The following is a 12,737-nucleotide window of genomic DNA, read 5'->3' on the forward strand; positions in this document are numbered from 1 at the left end:
TCAAGTAGCTGAAAGCCTGTCACCACCTCTAGAAACAAGATTCACACCAATCCAATTCATATCATTTTTTCCAAAGGAATATGTTCTGGCCGGTCGAAAATGCATCTCACAAAAATAGGCATTTAAAAATCTACTTTGCAGTTTCAGAACACTAACATGACTGTGAAGTGCACACAAGTAAAATGGGACTGTTTCAAAGTACCTAATCCCTCATAAACTTCTGAGAGGAAGCATGTAATAAATCTACCTAATTTTCTGGAAAAGAAAGAGGGAGGATTTTTGTTATCACCTCAGATGGGAATTGAACCCACAATCCCTGGCTTAGGAGGCCAGTGCCTTATCCATTAGGCCACTGAGGCACACGTGCATAGCTCTTTTCTAGAGGCATTATTTAAATGTATTCTATGGTCAGACACCGGTGTGTGCACACAGGGCATTTCTCACTTCTCTCTATAAGTAAACTTCCCATTTTCATCCTCTTCCATCCCCGACTTTAACGCTCTCTTCTATGCTATAATGGAGACTTTGCAATTTTAGCAAGTGGAGAGAAATTGGAGAACCACTTTCGACTCCACACTTCTTCTTCATTTACTTCTTTTCTCAATATACTGGGCTTAGAAAATGGTATCAAGCCATCCTTATCATCAGTAGGACACGGAAGGAGGCATTAAGTCTCCTAACCAAGTTCAACCACACTCTGCAACTTAACCATTGCACTACAAATTAGGCAACGGGGGCATCAGCAAAGGCAGCCAATGTGCCGATCCTTTATACATTTTGTGTAGTACTTTTCTTACTCGGAGGCAAAATCAGCACTTTAACTGCCCAAATCATACAGATTTTACACATGTAGCACTCTATGCACACATAGACACACACCTTGCAGTTCTTCTACACACACTTAAGCTAAAAACCCATTCTGTCACGTCAAAATTCTGCAAACCTATTACATATTCAGTGTGTCGGCATAGAAGCACTTTTTTTTTTTTTTTTTTTTTTGAAACCGTTTATTGCAGGTTGTAAAAGTTACAGGTATGGGCCTACAACCACCCGGCCGGCCGCTAGAATGACAAAAGCATATTGCATACATACAGTAAAAGTCTCTCGGCAGTGCAGAGCAGTGAAACAGGAGTAATCAATGGTGCAGGCCACACAGCTCCAAGCCCACAGTACGGTTCCCTGTTCTTGAAACAAAACAACACCAAAAAACCACACCCGCAAGGCAACCCGCGATCCAAAGTGACAGCACGTGCTCCATAAGTGGGGGATCCAAACCAGCAGCAGAACTCTGAGGAGGGGAATGGGAGTAGATCAGGGACTGGGGGACCGCGTGCCCGCGGCCGAGGGAGGGGGGCCGTCTAGGGAGACGGAGCAGGCGAGGCAGCCGGTAGCAGTGGTGGCTCACAAATACCCCCGCGGTAGGCGTTCCAGGGGCCCCAGAGTTTCACCCACGCCCCAGGCTTACCCCTCGCCACATACACCACCTTTTCACGAAACATACACCAATCCATATGCTCTTTCCAGGCCGACACCGCAGGGGGCCTCTGGGATCCCCACAATTGAGCAATGTCACGCTTAGCTATCATGTATCCCAGAGTCACCCACCGCGTCTGCGGGACCGAATAGTCATTCGGTTCCCATACATTCAGCAAGCATCTCCTCGCTTCAGGCAGCAGCGCGACACGCGTAACCACACGCAGGACCTCATGCACACCACGCCAGAATCGCTCCACCTTCGGGCACTCCCACAGTATATGCATGAAAGTCGCCAACGCACCACAGCCACGCTTACACATTCCGTCACCAGCAAAACCCATACGCAGAAGCCTTGGCCCCGTCACGTAAACCCGGTGAAGGATCTTGAGCTGGACGAAACGAAGGCGAGCCGGGATGGCCACCTCTTTCGGAGAGGCCACCGCGGAAATCCAATCCTCGTCGTCCAGCTCCAGCCCGTCGGCAACCCAGGCCTCGCGGAGACTAGTCAGCAGGCACGATCTATCGTTGATCAGTTTTTTGTATATGAGGGAGATCGTGCTGTCCGGTACATGGCCGTCCAGCACTCTGTCCTCCAGGGGGGAAGACTCCGGAATGGATGCGACGTCCGGGAAGACGGAGCCCAGCGCATGGCGGACTTGTAGGTACCGAAAGTACTCACTGCCCTGCAGCTGAAACTCCGCCTGCAGCGTCTCAAAAGTTTTGAATCCCCCCCTCGTCCAGAGATCTCCCACCGTGCTGATTCCGATCGTGTCCCACTTCTCGAAGCCCTTTTTAATGCCACTAAAATGCACAAGTAGTTAGACTGAAGATGCAACCTGAATGAGTTTACAGTATGTACTCAACTTTATTAATGATTAGTACTGAGAAAGTGAGGACTACAAGAGTATTGGAAAATACTTTTTCCACTCTGAATGTAAAGCAGATTGTGTGACCATTGGCCAAAAACAACCACGAAGGGACTCCAACCCTCAATCTTCTGATCCGAAGTCAGACGCCTTATCCATTAGGCCACGCGGTCATCCGTCCACCTGAGATGATTTTTATCATGTAGGTGGTATGCATGGATGGAGAACATATTATTGAAAGGTATTCAGGTTTACATCCCATAGTGTTCTTTCAGCTCTTTTCGCTGGAAGCACTTTTTTGGAATCTATATATTGAGAATTTTATGAGTACGATATGCTTTTGTTTTCCTTTTTCCATACAAACCTCTTTCCTCATGAGTTTAAAGCTCATTTGTATGCTCTACATAGCTCTGGACGTTTCCAGACGTGGAGTGAAACAGTTTTGAATGTAGTACAAATTGCTCCTTCCTGCATATGCTAATTTTTCACACTCACATAGGTTGTATAAGTTTTATGAATCCTGGCTTGACCTATTCAAGTAGCTGAAAGCCTGTCACCACCTCTAGAAACAAGATTCACACCAATCCAATTCATATCATTTTTTCCAAAGGAATATGTTCTGGCCGGTCGAAAATGCATCTCACAAAAATAGGCATTTAAAAATCTACTTTGCAGTTTCAGAACACTAACATGACTGTGAAGTGCACACCAGTAAAATGGGACTGTTTCAAAGTACCTAATCCCTCATAAACTTCTGAGAGGAAGCATGTAATAAATCTACCTAATTTTCTGGAAAAGAAAGAGGGAGGATTTTTGTTATCACCTCAGATGGGAATTGAACCCACAATCCCTGGCTTAGGAGGCCAGTGCCTTATCCATTAGGCCACTGAGGCACACATGCATAGCTCTTTTCTAGAGGCATTATTTAAATGTATTCTATGGTCAGACACCGGTGTGTGCACACAGGGCATTTCTCACTTCTCTCTATAAGTAAACTTCCCATTTTCATCCTCTTCCATCCCCGAATTTAACGCTCTCTTCTATGCTATAATGGAGACTTTGCAATTTTAGCAAGTGGAGAGAAATTGGAGAACCACTTTCGACTCCACACTTCTTCTTCACTTACTTCTTTTCTCAATATACTGGGCTTAGAAAATGGTATCAAGCCATCCTTATCATCAGTAGGACACGGAAAGAGGCACTAAGTCTCCTAACCAAGTTCAACCACACTCTGCAACTTAACCATTGCACTACAAATTAGGCAACGGGGGCATCAGCAAAGGCAGCCAATGTGCCGATCCTTTATACATTTTGTGTAGTACTTTTCTTACTCGGAGGCAAAATCAGCACTTTAACTGCCCAAATCATACAGATTTTACACATGTACCACTCTATGCAGACATAGGCACACACCTTGCAGTTCTTCTACACCCACTTAAGCTAAAAACCCATTCTGTCACGTCAAAATTCTGCAAACCTATTACATATTCAGTGCGTCGGCATAGAAGTACTTTTTAATGCCACTAAAATGCACAAGTAGTTAGACTGAAGATGCAACCTGAATGAGTTTACAGTATGTACTCCACTTTATTAATGATTAGTAATGAGAAAGTGAGGACTACAAGAGTATTGGAAAATACTTTTTCCACTCTGAATGTAAAGCAGATTGTGTGACCATTGGCCAAAAATGACCACGAAGGGACAAGAACCCTCAATCTTCTGATCCGAAGTCAGACGCCTTATCCATTAGGCCACACGGTTATCCGTTCACCTGAGATGATTTTTATCATGTAGGTGGTATGCATGGATGGAGAACATATTATTGAAAGGTATTCAGGTTTACATCCCATAGTGTTCTTTCAGCTCTTTTCGCTGGAAGCACTTTTTTGTAATCTATATATTGAGAATTTTATGAGTACGATATGCTTTTGTTTTCCTTTTTGCATACAAACCTCTTTCCTCATGAGTTTAAAGCTCATTTGTATGCTCTACATAGCTCTGGACGTTTCCAGACGTGGAGTGAAACTGTTTTGAAAGTAGTACAAATTGCTCCTTCCTGCATATGCTAATTTTTCACACTCACATAGTTTGTATAAGTTTTATGAATCCTGGCTTGACCTATTCAAGTAGCTGAAAGCATGTCACCACCTCTAGAAGCAAGATTCACACCCATCCAATTCAAATCATTTTTTCCAAAAGAATATGTTCTGGCCGGTCGAAAATGCATCTCACAAAAATAGGCATTTAAAAATCTACTTTGCAGTTTCAGAACACTAACATGACTGTGAAGTGTACACAAGTAAAATTGGACAGTTTCAAAGTACCTAATCCCTCATAAACTTCCGAGAGGAAGCATGTAATAAATCTACCTAATTTTCTGGAAAAGAAAGAGGGAGGATTTTTGTTATCACCTCAGATGGGACTCGAACCCACAATCCCTGGCTTTGGAGGCCAGTGCCTTATCCATTAGGCCACTGAGACACACATGCATAGCTCTTTTCTAGAGGCATTATTTAAATGTATTCTATGGTCAGACACCGGTGTGTGCACACAGGGCATTTCTCACTTCTCTCTATAAGTAAACTTCCCATTTTCATCCTCTTCCATCCCCGACTTTAACGCTCTCTTCTATGCTATAATGGAGACTTTGCAATTTTAGCAAGTGGAGAGAAATTGGAGAACCACTTTCGACTCCACACTTCTTCTTCACTTACTTCTTTTCTCAATATACTGGGCTTAGAAAATGGTATCAAGCCATCCTTATCATCAGTAGGACACGGAAAGAGGCACTAAGTCTCCTAACCAAGTTCAACCACACTCTGCAACTTAACCATTGCACTACAAATTAGGCAACGCGGGCATCAGCAAAGGCAGCCAATGTGCCGATCCTTTATACATTTTGTGTAGTACTTTTCTTACTCGGAGGCAAAATCAGCACTTTAACTGCCCAAATCATACAGATTTTACACATGTACCACTCTATGCAGACATAGGCACACACCTTGCAGTTCTTCTACACACACTTAAGCTAAAAACCCATTCTGTCACGTCAAAATTCTGCAAACCTATTACATATTCAGTGCGTCGGCATAGAAGTACTTTTTAATGCCACTAAAATGCACAAGTAGTTAGACTGAAGATGCAACCTGAATGAGTTTACAGTATGTACTCCACTTTATTAATGATTAGTAATGAGAAAGTGAGGACTACAAGAGTATTGGAAAATACTTTTTCCACTCTGAATGTAAAGCAGATTGTGTGACCATTGGCCAAAAACGACCACGAAGGGACAAGAACCCTCAATCTTCTGATCCGAAGTCAGACGCCTTATCCATTAGGCCACACGGTCATCCGTTGACCTGAGATGATTTTTATCATGTAGGTGGTATGCATGGATGGAGAACATATTATTGAAAGGTATTCAGGTTTACATCCCATAGTGTTCTTTCAGCTCTTTTCGCTGGAAGCACTTTTTTGGAATCTATATATTGAGAATTTTATGAGTACGATATGCTTTTGTTTTCCTTTTTGCATACAAACCTCTTTCCTCATAAGTTTAAAGCTCATTTGTATGCTCTACATAGCTCTGGACGTTTCCAGACGTGGAGTGAAACTGTTTTGAAAGTAGTACAAATTGCTCCTTCCTGCATATGCTAATTTTTCACACTCACATAGTTTGTATAAGTTTTATGAATCCTGGATTGACCTATTCAAGTAGCTGAAAGCCTGTCACCACCTCTAGAAGCAAGATTCACACCAATCCAATTCAAATCATTTTTTCCAAAAGAATATGTTCTGGCCGGTCGAAAATGCATCTCACAAAAATAGGCATTTAAAAATCTACTTTGCAGTTTCAGAACACTAACATGACTGTGAAGTGTACACAAGTAAAATTGGACAGTTTCAAAGTACCTAATCCCTCATAAACTTCCGAGAGGAAGCATGTAATAAATCTACCTAATTTTCTGGAAAAGAAAGAGGGAGAATTTTTGTTATCACCTCAGATGGGACTCGAACCCACAATCCCTGGCTTTGGAGGCCAGTGCCTTATCCATTAGGCCACTGAGACACACATGCATAGCTCTTTTCTAGAGGCATTATTTAAATGTATTCTATGGTCAGACACCGGTGTGTGCACACAGGGCATTTCTCACTTCTCTCTATAAGTAAACTTCCCATTTTCATCCTCTTCCATCCCCGACTTTAACGCTCTCTTCTATGCTATAATGGAGACTTTGCAATTTTAGCAAGTGGAGAGAAATTGGAGAACCACTTTCGACTCCACACTTCTTCTTCACTTACTTCTTTTCTCAATATACTGGGCTTAGAAAATGGTATCAAGCCATCCTTATCATCAGTAGGACACGGAAAGAGGCACTAAGTCTCCTAACCAAGTTCAACCACACTCTGCAACTTAACCATTGCACTACAAATTAGGCAACGCGGGCATCAGCAAAGGCAGCCAATGTGCCGATCCTTTATACATTTTGTGTAGTACTTTTCTTACTCGGAGGCAAAATCAGCACTTTAACTGCCCAAATCATACAGATTTTACACATGTACCACTCTATGCACACATAGGCACACACCTTGCAGTTCTTCTACACACACTTAAATTAAAAACCCGTTCTGTCACGTCAAAATTCTGCAAACCTATTACATATTCAGTGCGTTGGCATAGAAGCACTTTTTAATGCCACTAAAATGCACAAGTAGTTAGACTGAAGATGCAACCTGAATGAGTTTACAGTATGTACTCCACTTTATTAATGATTAGTAATGAGAAAGTGAGGAATACAAGAGTATTGGAAAAGACTTTTTCCACTCTGAATGTAAAGCAGATTGTGTGACCATTGGCCAAAAACGACCACGAAGGGACTCGAACACTCAATCTTCTGATCCAAAGTCAGACGCCTTATCCATTAGGCCACGCGGTCATCCGTCCACCTGAGATGATTTTTATCATGTAGGTGGTATGCATGGATGGAGAACATATTATTGAAAGGTATTCAGGTTTACATCCCATAGTGTTCTTTCAGCTATTTTCGCTGGATGCACTTTTTTGGAATCTATATATTGAGAATTTTATGAGTACGATATGCTTTTGTTTTCCTTTTTCCATACAAACCTCTTTCCTCATGAGTTTAAAGCTCATTTGTATGCTCTACATAGCTCTGGACGTTTCCAGATGTGGAGTGAAACTGTTTTGAAAGTAGTACAAATTGCTCCTTCCTGCATATGCTAATTTTTCACACTCACATAGGTTGTATAAGTTTTATGAATCCTGGCTTGACCTATTCAAGTAGCTGAAAGCCTGTCACCACCTCTAGAAACAAGATTCACACCAATCCAATTCATATCATTTTTTCCAAAGGAATATGTTCTGGCCGGTCGAAAATGCATCTCACAAAAATAGGCATTTAAAAATCTACTTTGCAGTTTCAGAACACTAACATGACTGTGAAGTGTACACAAGTAAAATGGGACCGTTTCAAAGTACCTAATCCCTCATAAACTTCTAAGAGGAAGCATGTAATAAATATACCTAATTTTCTGGAAAAGTAAGAGGGAGGATTTTTGTTATCACCTCAGATGGGACTCGAACCCACAATCCCTGGCTTAGGAGGCCAGTACCTTATCCATTAGGCCACTGAGACACACATGCGTAGCTCTTTTCTAGAGGCATTATTTAAATGTATTCTATGGTCAGACACCGGTGTGTGCACACAGGGCATTTCTCACTTCTCTCTATAAGTAAACTTCCCATTTTCATCCTCTTCCATCCCCAACTTTAACGCTCTCTTCTATGCTATAATGGAGACTTTGCAATTTTAGCAAGTGGAGAGAAATTGGAGAACCACTTTTGACTCCACACTTCTTCTTCACTTACTTCTTTTCTCAATATACTGGGCTTAGAAAATGGTATCAAGCCATCCTTATCATCAGTAGGACACGGAAAGAGGCACTAAGCCTCCTAACCAAGTTCAACCACACTCTGCAACTTAACCATTGCACTACAAATTAGGCAACGCGGGTATCAGCAAAGGCAGCCAATGTGCCGATCGTTTATACATTTTGTGTAGTACTTTTCTTACTCGGAGGCAAAATCAGCACTTTAACTGCCCAAATCATACAGATTTTACACATGTATCACTCTATGCACACATAGGCACACACCTTGCAGTTCTTCTACACACACTTAAGCTAACAACCCATTCTGTCACGTCAAAATTCTGCAAACCTATTATATATTCAGTGCGTTGGCATAGAAGCACTTTTTAATGCCACTAAAATGCACAAGTAGTTAGACTGAAGATGCAACCTGAATGAGTTTACAGTATGTACTCCACTTTATTAATGATTAGTAATGAGAAAGTGAGGACTACAAGAGTATTGGAAAATACTTTTTCCACTCTGAATGTAAAGCAGATTGTGTGACCATTGGCCAAAAACGACCACGAAGGGACTCGAACCCTCAATCTTCTGATCCAAAGTCAGACGCCTTATCCATTAGGCCACGCAGACATCTGTTCACCTGAGATGATTTTTATCATGTAGGTGGTATGCATGGATGGAGAACATATTATTGAAAGGTATTCAGGTTTACATCCCATAGTGTTCTTTCAGCTCTTTTCGCTGGAAGCACTTTTTTGGAATCTATATATTGAGAATTTTATGAGTACGATATGCTTTTGTTTTCCTTTTTGCATACAAACCTCTTTCCTCATGAGTTTAAAGCTCATTTGTATGCTCTACATAGCTCTGGACGTTTCCAGACGTGGAGTGAAACTGTTTTGAAAGTAGTACAAATTGCTCCTTCCTGCATATGCTAATTGTTCACACTCACATAGGTTGTATAAGTTTTATGAATCCTGGCTTGACCTATTCAAGTAGCTGAAAGCCTGTCACCACCTCTAGAAGCAAGATTCACACCAATCCAATTCAAATCATTTTTTCCAAAGGAATATGTTCTGGCCGGTCGAAAATGCATCTCACAAAAATAGGCATTTAAAAATCTACTTTGCAGTTTCAGAACACTAACATGACTGTGAAGTGTACACAAGTAAAATGGGACTGTTTCAAAGTACCTAATCCCTCATAAACTTCTGAGAGGAAGCATGTAATAAATCTACCTAATTTTCTGGAAAAGAAAGAGGGAGGATTTTTGTTATCACCTCAGATGGGACTCGAACCCACAATCCCTGGCTTAGGTGGCCAGTGCCATATCCATTAGGCCACTGAGGCACACATGCATAGCTCTTTTCTAGAGGCATTATTTAAATGTATTCTATGGTCAGACACCGGTGTGTGCACACAGGGCATTTCTCACTTCTCTCTATAAGTAAACTTCCCATTTTCATCCTCTTCCATCCCCGACTTTAACGCTCTCTTCTATGCTATAATGGAGACTTTGCAATTTTAGCAAGTGGAGAGAAATTGGAGAACCACTTTCGACTCCACACTTCTTCTTCACTTACTTCTTTTCTCAATATACTGGACTTAGAAAATGGTATCAAGCCATCCTTATCATCAGTAGGACACGGAAAGAGGCACTAAGTCTCCTAACCAAGTTCAACCACACTCTGCAACTTAACCATTGCACTACAAATTAGGCAACGCGGGCATCAGCAAAGGCAGCCAATGTGCCGATCCTTTATACATTTTGTGTAGTACTTTTCTTACTCGGATGCAAAATCAGCACTTTAACTGCCCAAATCATACAGATTTTACACATGTACCACTCTATGCACACATAGGCACACACCTTGCAGTTCGTCTACACACACTTAAGCTAAAAACCCATTCTGTCACGTCAAAATTCTGCAAACCTATTACATATTCAGTGCGTTGGCATAGAAGCACTTTTTAATGCCACTAAAATGCACAACTAGTTAGACTGAAGATGCAACCTGAATGAGTTTACAGTATGTACTCCACTTTATTAATGATTAGTAATGAGAAAGTGAGGACTACAAGAGTATTGGAAAAGACTTTTTCCACTCTGAATGTAAAGCAGATTGTGTGACCATTGGCCAAAATCGACCACGAAGGGACTCGAACCCTCAATCTTCTGATCCAAAGTCAGACGCCTTATCCATTAGGCCACGCGGTCATCTGTTCACCTGAGATGATTTTTATCATGTAGGTGGTATGCATGGATGGAGAACATATTATTGAAAGGTATTCAGGTTTACATCCCATAGTGTTCTTTCAGCTCTTTTCGCTGGAAGCACTTTTTTGGAATCTATATATTGAGAATTTTATGAGTACGATATGCTTTTGTTTTCCTTTTTGCATACAAACCTCTTTCCTCATGAGTTTAAAGCTCATTTGTATGCTCTACATAGCTCTGGACGTTTCCAGACGTGGAGTGAAACTGTTTTGAAAGTAGTACAAATTGCTCCTTACTGCATATGCTAATTTTTCACACTCACATAGATTGTATAAGTTTTATGAAACCTGGCTTGACCTATTCAAGTAGCTGAAAGCCTGTCACCACCTCTAGAAACAAGATTCACACCAATCCAATTCATATCATTTTTTCCAAAGGAATATGTTCTGGCCGGTCGAAAATGCATCTCACAAAAATAGGCATTTAAAAATCTACTTTGCAGTTTCAGAACACTAACATGACTGTGAAGTGTACACAAGTAAAATGGGACTGTTTCAAAGTACCTAATCCCTCATAAACTTCTGAGAGGAAGCATGTAATAAATCTACCTAATTTTCTGGAAAAGAAAGAGGGAGGATTTTTGTTATCACCTCAGATGGGACTCGAACCCACAATCCCTGGCTTAGGAGGCCAGTGCCTTATCCTTTAGGCCACTGAGGCACACATGCATAGCTCTTTTCTAGAGGCATTATTTAAATGTATTCTATGGTCAGACACCGGTGTGTGCACACAGGGCATTTCTCACTTCTCTCTATAAGTAAACTCCCCATTTTCATCCTCTTCCATCCCCGACTTTAACGCTCTCTTCTATGCTATAATGGAGACTTTGCAATTTTAGCAAGTGGAGAGAAATTGGAGAACCACTTTCGACTCCACACTTCTTCTTCACTTACTTCTTTTCTCAATATACTGGGCTTAGAAAATGGTATCAAGCCATCCTTATCATCAGTAGGACACGGAAAGTGGCCCTAAGTCTCCTAACCAAGTTCAACCACACTCTGCAACTTAACCATTGCACTACAAATTAGGCAACGGGGGCATCAGCAAAGGCAGCCAATGTGCCGATCCTTTATACATTTTGTGTAGTACTTTTCTTACTCGGAGGCAAAATCAGCACTTTAACTGCCCAAATCATACAGATTTTACACATGTATCACTCTATGCACACATAGGCACACACCTTGCAGTTCTTCTACACACACTTAAGCTAACAACCCATTCTGTCACGTCAAAATTCTGCAAACCTATTATATATTCAGTGCGTTGGCATAGAAGCACTTTTTAATGCCACTAAAATGCACAAGTAGTTAGACTGAAGATGCAACCTGAATGAGTTTACAGTATGTACTCCACTTTATTAATGATTAGTAATGAGAAAGTGAGGACTACAAGAGTATTGGAAAAGACTTTTTCCACTCTGAATGTAAAGCAGATTGTGTGACCATTGGCCAAAAACGACCACGAAGGGACTCGAACCCTCAATCTTCTGATCCAAAGTCAGACGCCTTATCCATTAGGCCACGCAGACATCTGTTCACCTGAGATGATTTTTATCATGTAGGTGGTATGCATGGATGGAGAACATATTATTGAAAGGTATTCAGGTTTACATCCCATAGTGTTCTTTCAGCTCTTTTCGCTGGAAGCACTTTTTTGGAATCTATATATTGAGAATTTTATGAGTACGATATGCTTTTGTTTTCCTTTTTGCATACAAACCTCTTTCCTCATGAGTTTAAAGCTCATTTGTATGCTCTACATAGCTCTGGACGTTTCCAGACGTGGAGTGAAACTGTTTTGAAAGTAGTACAAATTGCTCCTTCCTGCATATGCTAATTGTTCACACTCACATAGGTTGTATAAGTTTTATGAATCCTGGCTTGACCTATTCAAGTAGCTGAAAGCCTGTCACCACCTCTAGAAGCAAGATTCACACCAATCCAATTCAAATCATTTTTTCCAAAGGAATATGTTCTGGCCGGTCGAAAATGCATCTCACAAAAATAGGCATTTAAAAATCTACTTTGCAGTTTCAGAACACTAACATGACTGTGAAGTGTACACAAGTAAAATGGGACTGTTTCAAAGTACCTAATCCCTCATAAACTTCTGAGAGGAAGCATGTAATAAATCTACCTAATTTTCTGGAAAAGAAAGAGGGAGGATTTTTGTTATCACCTCAGATGGGACTCGAACCCACAATCCCTGGCTTAGGTGGCCAG

General features: G+C 41.2%; 5 non-coding genes across 5 annotated transcripts; all 5 read right to left on the reverse strand.

Moving 5' to 3' along the window:
• Positions 1 to 286: 286 nt before the first annotated feature.
• TRNAR-CCU (transfer RNA arginine (anticodon CCU)) lies at positions 287 to 359 on the reverse strand. Its single transcript has one exon. It is a non-coding gene; the product is annotated as a tRNA-Arg (tRNA).
• A 2,803-nt stretch (positions 360 to 3,162) lies between these two features.
• On the reverse strand, positions 3,163 to 3,235 carry TRNAR-CCU (transfer RNA arginine (anticodon CCU)). Its single transcript has one exon. It is a non-coding gene; the product is annotated as a tRNA-Arg (tRNA).
• A 1,515-nt stretch (positions 3,236 to 4,750) lies between these two features.
• On the reverse strand, positions 4,751 to 4,823 carry TRNAW-CCA (transfer RNA tryptophan (anticodon CCA)). The gene has a single exon. It is a non-coding gene; the product is annotated as a tRNA-Trp (tRNA).
• A 1,515-nt stretch (positions 4,824 to 6,338) lies between these two features.
• On the reverse strand, positions 6,339 to 6,411 carry TRNAW-CCA (transfer RNA tryptophan (anticodon CCA)). Its single transcript has one exon. It is a non-coding gene; the product is annotated as a tRNA-Trp (tRNA).
• Positions 6,412 to 11,102: 4,691 nt separating this feature from the next.
• TRNAR-CCU (transfer RNA arginine (anticodon CCU)) lies at positions 11,103 to 11,175 on the reverse strand. The gene has a single exon. It is a non-coding gene; the product is annotated as a tRNA-Arg (tRNA).
• Positions 11,176 to 12,737: the final 1,562 nt, after the last annotated feature.

The sequence above is a fragment of the Triturus cristatus genome, chromosome 4_1 (genome assembly GCF_964204655.1).
Source record: "Triturus cristatus chromosome 4_1, aTriCri1.1, whole genome shotgun sequence".
Taxonomy (NCBI): domain Eukaryota; kingdom Metazoa; phylum Chordata; class Amphibia; order Caudata; family Salamandridae; genus Triturus; species Triturus cristatus.